The sequence below is a fragment of the Protopterus annectens genome, chromosome 1.part0, assembly GCF_019279795.1.
Source record: "Protopterus annectens isolate FY-2018-M chromosome 1.part0, PAN1.0, whole genome shotgun sequence".
NCBI lineage: Eukaryota > Metazoa > Chordata > Ceratodontiformes > Protopteridae > Protopterus > Protopterus annectens.
In genome coordinates this window covers 1,713,639,385-1,713,652,054 of record NC_056725.1, presented here as the reverse complement: position 1 = coordinate 1,713,652,054, position 12,670 = coordinate 1,713,639,385, and the positions used below count along the sequence as shown (strand labels likewise).

Sequence of the window (12,670 nt, the reverse complement as noted above, 5' to 3'; positions counted from 1 at the left end):
TTGACATGGTTTGCTACACAAAATATAACATAAATGAAGACGACATCTTTGCATTCTGAATAAATCTACTTAATGTAGTGGGGACATTGTAAAACTCTTTAATGGTTATTCCAAAAGGCTAGGCTGTCTACCGTTTTAAGAGTCTGAGAACAAATGGTCTTTTTATTAATCAGAAGGGTCAGGAAACAAGGTATGAAGCAGACACAGCCCTTACTCTGCATGAAAACACATTTATACTTTCAAAGAAAGTTATATCATGAACTTAGTTAGAAAATTGATTTATATTTTCAAATAAAGTTATATCATGAGCTTCATTAATTTCACAGACCATTTAGATAAGACTATACAAGCATACAAAAATGAGACAGCAGAGGGAACAGATGATTACAGCATGTTTATAACTGAAAGGATTATTTTTTGTTTGTTGAGAAAGTACATGTCATATCACGACTTGCACAATGAATGTATTTCAATGCAATCGGATCTTCCTCATAATACTGCTAATCTGCTACGGGTCAAGAGCTTGTCAATAATATCTTAAAGCTGCCAGAAAATGGTGGAGGGAGTGACGGAAGGAAAAGTGGAGGTCTGAACAGTGTATTTTTTACATAATTCTTTATGGAATAACAATCTGAAAATGTATATACTGCTAATATTTAACCATTTATTAATGTAGAAAACAATTAACAGGTTTAATTAACAATATATGCTTTTATAATTTAAATCAAAAGTTATATACATGATAGTAATGTAATATACCAAGTGTAGTCAGCACTCAGATAAGAAAAACAAGTTACTACCAGAACTGTTTCAGTTGTTACATATTTTTATATGGATGTTATTCTGCCCATGCATTCTATAAGAGGTCAGATAATTTTTCCTCTGTGGTTTATTTTTTTTTACAAAGTATAATATATTTCTGGTCTGCTACAAGTACAGCCATATCACATGGAGCCATAGTGTGTGTGTGTGTGTGTGTGTGTGTGTGTGTGTGTGTGTGTTTGGATAAGAGTGTGTGCTGGGATGACTGCACTTAACAACATGTTGCCCTTAGAGTTAGAGGTTAAATCAAATTCCTAGCAGACTAAATTGGCAATATGAAGGTAGATGCTAAAGCTATGTTAATTAAAAAATAAAAAAATAAATATTATAGAAAATGATTACCAAAGCTAATCAGAATGAAAAGATAAACAACATACAAACATCATGGACTAACAAAGTAAGAAGACCACAGCACATCATTAAAATACACTTAACCTATTCTTTACAGAAGCATTTCATCAGAGTTCTAATTTAATTAACACTGATCTAACCAAATTTACCACAATCTCTGTTGCTACCTGTCGTTATAAAATACTCAAGCAGAACTGCCCATAGAATTTGGTTGAAGCAGTTGTGGAATGGTACGGTGCTCACACAACTGCCTGTACCAAATCCTATGAGCAAATCAAGATGTTACTCAAGCCTGAACACTCTGTCACCTTCATTTGGCTACACAACCACCTCTATACCTGGCAGAGAAGGACAATCCTTATTTGGATCCTAGTGCATGGAGCAAGTATGAGTCCTTGGATCTCTGACACCACTAAGAGAATGAATTTGATTTTCATCCATTATTCCATTCTCCATTATGAAGCAGATTGGTTTGGAAGCTTGGGGTGTCTTTGTTTGGCCCTACTAGTCCATAACTACAACTAACTCTGTAGTCCCTTGCAAAGTTCGAAGACAATGCTACACCCAAGGTCTCCTGAGAACCAATTCAACTCCATTCAACTTTGCATCGGTGCCCAACTCCACAGTGCACATGGTTTTCTGAATCTCAGCCTAGCATAGCATGGTACTCAATGGACTGACTCAAAGCTCAGATATTTCTTATACCAGTAGCTCTCTGCCAAATGGTTACAGACCTTCACATCCACTGGATGACCAGTAAGACCCTCTTATTGGACAAATGTAGCTATTTTTTCTTTACAACCATTGTATTATTTGTTTTAAGTTTGATAAGTAGTCTTCCTAGGTCTGTGGTCTCCCTCACTGAATGTTTCAAGTCACCACTATAATTTACAGTACATAAATAATTAGACACTTTATCTGCATTATTGTTTTTGTTTGACAAAATGGAAAAATTAATTCTAAGAGAGATGTCTGTGTTTCTCAACATACAGAGTCTACAAAGATATTTAGAGTTAGACATAACACCAAGAGGGCTCCACTCTATTAAGAACCTGTCTTTGCCCTTTGATTTAACGGTGGAAGAAGAGAAACAATTCCACCAGTGATGGACAGCTGCTGCACATAAGTGTAGCAAAGAATGGGTCAGTATATTAGTAGAGTGGGATCAGCTCAAAAGAACAAAAATCAAAGAGGAAACTAAAATGATATGTCAGGATATCTTGAAACAAACATGACTGTATTTGAACAATTTTTAAAAAATGCGAATGAGAAATTGACATATGAAAACAAGATCATTAAAAGAAAAAAGAATAAACTGATGCGGGATATGAGAGACTCTGAGCATAGCAATGCATTTGAGGTCATCAAGCGCTCATGTACGCATCAACGCGTTAGATTTTGGGAGGAACAAGGAACAATGGAAAAGACTAATTTTTGCCCCAACAGAGAATATGAAACATCTTTGATGGAATATGAGAGTGAAGATGAATATCCCTGGTTGCTGAAGCCAGGAAATGGGAAATATATGTACCAACATTTCCACAATGAATCAAATGCAAAGGGCATACGGAAGAGGTCTTGGATCGAGCAAAAGCAACAAAGAGGGAATGGATACGAATACAGGAACAACAAATGAGGCAAATGGAACTGAATGTCAACATTTTAGTGGGACTTTAAATTCTAGTTATGTAGTAAATTTATCTAAAGTTACACTATCGGAGGTGGAGCTCAATGTGCTAAATAAGGGACTTAAATTCATTCCAATAGTTTTACCCAGATTATATGAAATGAAAATCGAAATTTTCAAGTTTATACGTAAGTTATATTTAACTTATCAATTTAGTAATGAATTATATGAGCATGATTTAAATGTTTCTGGTGTTGATATAGAGGATAGTGATAGCAGTTTTTATTCTAGTGATTCAGATGTAATAACAAATGCATATTGTAAATTGAATACAGATAAAATAGCACATAAAAGTAATTATCTACCTCTGTTTAATAATGAAACATTGCAACAATGTTTAATGTTTATGAATTATATTACAGAAAAGGAATATAACAATTTCATAAAAAGGAAGGACATTAAATATAATCTTACAAAGGAAGAGTGGGAAAGTTTAAATAGTTTAAGTAAGAGAAGAGACATAGTAATTAAACCGGCAGATAAGTGGGGTAAGTTGGTGATACAACATTACACAATATTTAGAAATGTGTTACATACACCTGAACAATAAAGAAATTTATAGATTAATTAATATGGAACAATATCAACAAGCAATTCAGGAGTATGAGAAGTTGCTAAGGAAAGGTATAAGATTATATTACCTTTCAGAGGAGGAATTAATTCATAAAATTACAAGTAAGGGAAGCCAAATGGCTAAATTTTTCTGTGTGCCTAAAATTCACAAAGATATTGCTAATCCTCCAAGCAGACCGATAGTGTCTGCCTGTGCATATTTCACACATAACATATCATGCTCATTACATCAGTGTTTGATGCCAAAAGCCATGACTTTACCTTCATATGCTAAGAATGCAGTGGACTTTAAAGAAAAAAAAAGAAATCAGAAGGGATAAAGATAAATATTTTTTAGTAATGGATATGGTTAGTTTATACACAAGCATAAAGCATCAGCATGGGTTGGAAGCAGTTCTTTATTTTCTGGGCGACAGTCCTGGAACACAGTATTTAATAGAACTAATTCAATTTTGCCCAGAGAACAATATATTTGAATTCAATGGAGAGATATATAAACAGTTACAAGGAACAGCAATGGGGGCAGCATTTGCCCCATGTACGCTAATCTGCTCATTGGACTGTTTGAAGATCTTCATATTTATAGAAATGCATTTTTTAGTGGGTATGTGGAGAAATATTACAGCTATATTGTTGACTTGATAGAATGGCGCACAGCAACGGTGGTTCCGCTGCACAAGGGTGGGCCCACAACTGACCCTGGAAACTACCGACCAATAAGCCTGACCAGTCTAATCTGTAAGACAATGGAGCGAATCATTATGGAACTCATAAATGGTGAGATTGGGAACCTCCAAACACTTGACCCCACACAGTTCGGCTTCGTCAAGGGCAAATCATGCCTCCTGAACCTGGTGGACTTTTTTGAGACAGTTAGGATATAGATAATGGGAAAGGAGGTACACACTGCTTACTTTGACCTTGCTGAAGCATTTGACACCATTCCCCATTCGGGTATTATTGATAAACTCACCAACCTGGGCATAAACCCTTACGTCACAAGATGGATCACAAACTGGCTCTCAGACAGATCCCACAAAGGAAGAGTAGCGGGATCTATGCCCAAATCCGACCAGTAACAAGCGGTGTGCCTCAGGGCTCTGTCCTGGGGCCCCTCCTGTTTGGCATATACTTCTCAGAAGTACAGGCAAGCACTGAAGGGCTGTGGCTGACCAAGTTTGCAGACGACTGTAAACTGGGTGCTATAATAGAGTCTCCGGCTGACATGGATATCCTCCAGAAGGGCCTTAATGTCACTGATGCATGGTGTCAAAGCCATGGTCTCAAGCTAAATGCTAAAAAATGTGTAGTAATCCCCTTTGGAAAAAACAGAGTACCTGCGAACTACCACATAGGAGGTAACCCCCTGAAATCTGAAGAAGTAATAAGGGATCTAGGGACCCAAGTAGATACTCAGCTTTCCTTTGATAACCATGCTGCCAAGGTGGTTAGAAAATCCTTCTATGTGACCCATCTGATCACGAAAGGGTTTGCATCAAGATCTAAGGATGTAGTGGTGCCCCTCTACTCTTCCCTCATCAGACCCATTATTGAGTACAATGCACCAATTGGAATGTACCTGGCTAGGCATCTCCAGCAGCTGGAGAGACCACAGAGGTACCTCACTAAGAGGATTACTGGCCTCAAACAGTTGCACTATGCAGCACGATTGAAAAAACTAAGGCTTTTCTCTGTTGCATACCGCCTTCTCAGAGGTGATCTCTGTCTAACACACAGAGCCATGTCCATCCCAGAACTGTTGAACATGCTCCACCTTAGGAAAACCAAATCTACTCAAGCTACACGCTCTAGGGAGATAAACCTCAGCACAACAATGAATAGAACATGCTGGAGGGATTGATTCACTTTGCAAAGACTTCCATTGCTATGGAATAAGGTCCCGATCTACATAAGACAGAGCCCCTCACTATCACTCTTCAAGAGAACCTTGACGAGTGGATGGGTAACAGAAAGTTCACACCAGGGATCATACCAACATCTCTACTAGATAGGGGCCAAGGGTACTAGCTGCTAGATCAAGGGCCTGGGGAACTAACCAAAGGGGCGGTGAATACCGCACAACATGGCTGGGCTAATATATGCCTTCGGGCAGATAGCCCAGTACCTACCTATGAACCTATGTTTGTAAAGTTGGATTGAAATTTGTCCCTGAATTTTCATAATAACAAATTTGGGATAAAGTTTGATGGCATACAATTAGGAAAGAATGTCAATTTTTTGGACTTAATGGTAGAAGGTAGGGAGGATGAACATATTAGAACTAAAATATACAGGAAATTTGAAGATAGGGAGTACATATTACATGGAGAAATTTGTTATCCAGTACATACCATAGAGGCAATACCATATAGAGAAATGTTAAGAATAAACAGAATGTGCAGTGACTTTAAAGATTTGGAAGAAGAAATGTATAAGTCTGCGGAGATGTGTATAAAGAGAGGATATCAAGTTGACAAAATACAACAAGCTATAAATAAGGTGAATTTAAAAAGGTATGGTCGAAGGGCAACTCATAATTTAATGAATGAGAGGGAAAATCAGTGTAACATGAATTTAAAAGAAAGTCTGTTTTTTGTAACAAAATATGCTCTGTTCAGTGAGAAGTTTAAAGAAGGAATAAAATATGGTTGGGATTTATTAAGAAAGGATAAACGTCTAGAACACGTTTATAATAAGAAGGTAATTTTCTCATACCAGAGGTAGAAACCTGAAAGACTTTTTAGTACATGGGAATTCTGAGTTACCGGATAATGTTAGATGTAGAGAAATGGGTCAACAAGGGACTTTCCCATGCGGCAAATGTAGCATTTGCCCTTTTATAAAGAATACTTTCACAAAGGTAAATGGGATAAAATTTCAGGAAAAAGTTGAACACAGTTGTACCAGTGAAGGAATAATATATTGCCTAAAATGTCCATGTAATAAATAGTACATTAGAGAAAGCAAAATCAGTCTAGCGACTAGAGTAAAAGAGCACATGCGTGATATCAAAAAGGGCAGTAAATATAGCCCTGTTGCATTGCACTTCCTTGAAAAACACGGGGGAGAATTTAACGAGTTACAAGTAACTATTTTAGAGCAAATTGTTAGGGCAAACTTTAGTACAGTAGATATAAAAAAGAAGCTCAGGAAGAAAGAATCTATATTCATTTTAAAATATGATACATTAAGTCCAGTTGGACTTAATCAAGAATGTAATTGGAGATGTTTTTTATAAATGTGTTTGTATAAATATTGCTTTAAATGTTATATAGATTGATTAATTGATACTAATTGATTCATTATAATAAGTATTTAATGAAGCTATTTCTAAACAAGTCATACTCTGTTAAAGGCTTGTCAAAGCTGAGGCGCTAGAGCAGTGATTTGGTGTGTTTCATTTTAATAAAAAGTTAAATGTTTGCTGGCTTTTTCTTCTTATAACATGGTGATATAAATTTATACTTATGTTTAATGTTTGCTTTATTGTTTTGGACAAGTCAACCTGAAGAAGTTCATTGCAGTGGTTGAAAGCACTTATTATTGATACTCTGGAGTTAACTTGCAATTCAATTAATCTCATCCAATTTTCCTAACAGCACACCTTTTCTCCACTATCTTCAACTATATACCTATTTTTATCATACACCTTCTTTTAGGACACTGGCCAGGGGTCAACACTGATGCCCAATGATTTTTGAAGAAAACTTCTGACCTGCTGTTTTGCCTAATCTTGGAGGGAGACTATCAGAATTACTGTGATCTAACCAGCAGTCTGCAGCAGGCACTCTTCTTAGCTGCCTCCAGGGAGCAGTGATGGATGCCACTAGAGTGTGTGTTAAAGATAGCGGTAGAGAAACATTGTGCTGTAAGGAAAATGGGATGACATTAACTGAATCCATGAGCCAGGAAGTATACAGAGATTAAAAAAGAGAAGCATTTGTGTTTGCATTATTCTTATAATCCACCTTGTTTAGTCAGAAGTGCTTGGAACTGGACAGGCAGATGAGGTCCACATCACTGTTTCTCAAGTGTGTGTGTGTGTGTGTGTGTGTGTGTGTGTATGCAAAGGGAGCATGTAAGTGTATCTAACATCAAAATTATTGAAAGCATACAGATCAACAAACAATATCTGGAGATAAAGGTATCTAAATGCAGTAATATAAAATGTCTAAAAATATTGTAGTGAAATGCCTATACATGTGTTGTGACGTTAAGTAGGGGCAATAGATCATGGGACTGTGATAGGTCTAACAATGATCAATAAAACTGATGCACAATGATCTGAGGATTTGTTCCCATCCCTGATGCTGTGTTGGCCTTATAATTAGTCTAATAATAAGTAATGGGAATGTGGGTGTGAATGGGATGCAAGAGGGAAAAAAACACTGGTATATTATGGGAATGTATTGCCCAATACACCACTGGTTGTTAACGGGAATTTGCCCTTTCAGCATTGTATTGTAATCATGCACTTGGTATATGTAAGTATGGCGGCATGGAGGGTGAAGCCCCCTCCCATGTTAGAGAGAAATGGTCTACTGCCCTTGTAAAATGTTTAGATGTTTAGTGCTTTTGTTACTGATTGAGTGGCTTAGTAGTTTTTCTTTCAGTTTTTTTTAGTTATTTGCAGATTTTGTGTAGGTAGAAAATTTTTGGTTTGATATTTTTGGGACTCATTGTTTTGTATGGTAGCTGAATTATTTGTGTGTGTTTCTGTATATGTATATATATATATATATATATATATATATATATATATATATATATATATATACACACACACACACACACACACACACACACACACACACACACACACACATATATATATATATATATATATATATATATATATATATATATATATATATATATATACATACATAGAGAGAGAGAGACAGACATTTAGATGTAGCTGAAAGAGAGAGAGAGAGAAATGTAGATATATATAAAGATGTAGAAGAGTGAGCTAAGGGTGGGTACAAACTGTTAATGGACATAACTGTCACTGTAGAAAAGGTGCCAATCAGTTCCTGCAAGCAGTATCAGTAATTATTTTTACAGCTGCACTCATGATCACTGTTGTATAAATGACAATCAATCAGTCAGTGTTTCTGTATTAGGACTGATAACAATGAACTAGTTTGGCTACACTTTCCAGTTTGGCAAAGGTATTTAACACAGTTTTGCAGAGCGACATTATGCTGGGAGGAGCTATTACATCTTTGATGGTCCTTTTTCCTGTTCTCAGTTTAACAATATATAATCTGATGTATGCATGTATGCACACGTACATATGCTTAAAAATGTATTGATAGTAATAAGTTAGGAGGTGAACGGCAGATGTTTATATGAAATGCCTCATCCTTAGGAAGAAAAAACTAAGTAAAACAAACTTCACTGAGTGTTTCTGTGGTAGGGAGAAGCAGGCAGTTAGATGTCCACACTCCACAGGAGATCAGCAGAATTGCTTGAGTGCCCTTTGAGCCATAACAATGTAATTAGGCAAAGCTGGTAAGGTCATTGGGCCACAACATGATGAAAGTGAGCAGAAACTGCAACTTAAACTTTTAAAATCAAAAACTTAATAATAGCAGAAAATGCAAGGTTAAAGTAGTTATCTTCTGCAAACAACATGGTGTATTTATTTTTTATTTTATTCATTTTTCAGCTATCTCGACTTGTTCAAAGTCATAGAAGCTGTTGAAGACTGAGAAAATAAAAGTTAAAATTACAGGCTAGAGCAATATAACTGAATGGTTAGCAAGTCATAGCCATAACCCAGTACTGAAAATCACTTATGTTATTTTCACATAAATGCTTTAATATCTCTAAGGAACAGAAACATTTTCAGTCATTATAGAGAACTGCCATGCCTGCTCTTCAGATTATATCACTGGAGGAAGGGCACATTACATTTTACTGTCATTATTTAGTCTAGAAATTTGCCAGTACCCTTAAGCATGGCTTCACATATTTCACAGCAACAGCTGCACCAAAAATTAATTGTATTTTATAAATAATCTTTAAATGCAAGCGAACTTAAAACAGCAAAGATATGCTTACAGATTTCTTTGATGACGAATCAAAGCACATTCCCATCCGTACTTGTCAACTGCCCGGAATTTTACAGACTGTCCAGATTTTTTCTTCATGTTTTTGCTGCATCTCATTAAATATTTGGCTTTCAGCCAAATTATTGAGGATCAAAGTCATAATATAACAACAGACATTTGAGTTTTAGATTTTATATCCTTCAGAATGTGCACGCTAATGCAAAACCTATTATTCTACCACATTTCTAAGCTGATAAGAGCACTATTTAAAATCTGTCCATGATTTTGGGGATATGTCCCACTATTCTTTTTGGTTATGTCCAGAATTGTTGTGCTAAGAAGTTGAGAGGTATGGCCCTGTCTGTGACTGAAAGGGGCGTTTTCTGTAGTCTTTTCATTCCTTTTCATCTTTGTCTGCTGAACTGTAACATGAGAAATCCTAGAGCTACAGTTCAGTGGTTAGAGTACTGATCTAGTACACTGGGAGACGCAAGTTCAAATCTCCTCAAGGCCGCTGCTTGCCCTTTAGAGGAGTTGGGCTTGGTATAATGGTTAAGGTGTTTACCTCACAGCCACAAGATACAAAGTTTGATTCTCATTTTTGAATGCGAAATTCACTGGGCTTAAAATGGTCCATAAGGGCAGGTAGCCTACTACTTACTTATGAACATATACCCATGGACTGTCCACCTCTGCAACTGCACAGTAACCACCAGTTTTCTGGCATATCACTATAGTTGAATGTTTCTCTGGCTAGCAGTTTATATGTAACAGTTGAAGAAATGGAGGCTTTCAGTTGTGTAGACTCTGTCTTCTTCAAGCTACGTTCAAGTATATTGAGAGTCCTTGTGCAGCTGTTCCCAGTATTGCCTATTTATTTATTTGTTTGTTAACAGATTAAGCCCACTGGACACAAGTGCCCCTTTTCAATGGTGACCTGGGAACATTGTCTGGTTAAGTGCACTATTCAGAGTCACAGATTTTCTAAATACAAATTGAAGTAATCAAACCCTGGACTACAGGATGAAGCTTGTTTACAGCTCATAGACCTATCCTGAATCCTCTAAGTTGAAATGTCATAGTCTGTCAAGAAATTATATTTAAACCTGCTGAGTACTGTGTTTGGCTAATCCCTGAGGAAGACATGGAGTCCATGGGAAGCTAGGTTATTGTCTCGGTATATCTTTAAATCATGCCACCTCACATGAAATGTTCCATAAAGGTATAAAAGAAAAATATACTGGTGGACTCTTTTGCTGAATGCTTTGTGTCATCATTACAAGTTAGACAGCAGATGTTGAGAAGGACCAAGTCACTGGACTATCAGCTGTATATATATCTGGCAGGTAATGTGCATCATTGATTTCAGGGAAGTCAAACAGTTCAGTCTAAAACAGTAGCATAGCCAGCTCAAGTGTGACACTTTTAAATTTACAGTTTGGTTCCCCTGTGCTACTTCTGAGTTCTGATATTGGATAATTCTACCGATTATCTTTTAAAGCAGGCATACCAAAGATCGCTTCTCCCTTGTCTGAAACTTGACTGCTGGCATTCCAGCCCTGCAAGGCTTGTCCCCTCTACAAGGGTCCACATATACTCTGAGATGCATTGTCTTTGAGCCATAGCTTATTGCTGTTTGATCTGCCTCCTTCTGTTTGAACCTTTGGCATCAGCACAGTAGTGAAATGTGTTGTTGCCAAGCCACAGAGGCATTTCATTTTAAGACAGTTTGTGAAGTGTCTTCCACTAGTCTGAACCAGGGCTATCAAAATTCTATAGATCTAAACTATGTAGGAGGTTGATTAGTGGAAGATGACAGTAGATGGTATTTGTTTGTTTGTTTATATAGGGTTGTAGGTTGGCACAGCATGCAACATGGAAATATTTGGGTTGGTCTTTTTTTCATCCACATCATTTTACTGAAAGCTATTTCACATGTGTTTGGTGTATTTTTTTTTTTTTTGGAGAGTGCAGAATGTTATTTTATTAACTGCTGTTCTTAGAACTATACTACAATAGCTCTGAGAAGCGTTTTGTGGTTCTTAATTTTGAGAGGACAATTTTGCCCTCAACTCAGCAATATACAGTCTGATACATATAATTGTATATAAACAACAAGATAATCATGGAACTTAAATGACATTCCAACAAGTATCAAAGCATTCAGCTGTCTTTAGCCTGAAAATCTGGAACAGTAATGCAGTTCATGCATCTAAGCAAACTACGGGTAGCTTCTGGCTTCCTCATTGCCACCCATGTGGCTGCCATTATCTAGCTACCTAACTGTTGTCATTTGTCTGCCTGCCTTATGAATACAGATTCTTTCTTCCATTCCTTTCTTAAAATAAAAGTCCACTTGCATGCAATTTGTAATAAGTAGTGTTTCTTCTGCTTGTGAATACAGACATCATCTGCTTTCAACTGCTGTATGAGATCATGGCTTGTGCTGCTCCATTTTTTGCAGAATATGTTTTGTTAGGGGATTCCAGGAAAGTTTACAAATCAGCAAGTTAAGACCTGTGTCAGTCATTCGTAGACTCATAGAATCATAGAAAATGCAAGACAACTGGGCCATATAGACATTTATGCTTTGCCAGTATCTATCCTCAGATCTTACCTTACTTCAAGGAGAGATGGGCCAGTCATGCTGGGGGTGAATTTGTGAATACCCATCCAATTGTCTAACATCTTTAAAGGAAGATAATGTGCCACATGGCTTGATCTGGATGTCAGTCAGCTAGGCTGCTCTTCTGGAATTCATGACCTAAATCAATCTATTCATCTGCTGAATTCAAATTTCTACAGCATAATAAGTAGGAGCAGAAAGAGTGCTGATAAATTGGATTCTGCTCATGTTCACAAACATTGGAATTGGGGTTCTACATTTTTAATCTCACCACAGAGATAACCTAAGAGTGGTTACTCAGTGGAGTGCAGTAACATGACATTATCAATGCTACTAGGTACAACTAGATAGTGTCAACTTTTATTACATCACATACAATTAATGAGATACAATAATAATGCTGCATTAATCAACAACAGACGCTCTTTAAGCTACATCTCCAAAGGGGTCTTGCCACCTCAATCTCGCTGGAAGATCACTTTGAAGTTTGCTCTAATTGCAATACACAAGCAACATCACGGAGTAGTCTGTGTTTGTAGACTATTCACCATG

At 36.8% G+C, this 12,670-nt stretch overlaps 1 protein-coding gene across 1 annotated transcript in view; it reads right to left on the bottom strand.

The window, feature by feature from the left end:
- The window catches only part of GRM1 (glutamate metabotropic receptor 1), a 3,392,621-nt gene that overhangs the window by 924,026 nt on the left and 2,455,925 nt on the right, over positions 1-12,670 (bottom strand). The window lies entirely within an intron of this gene.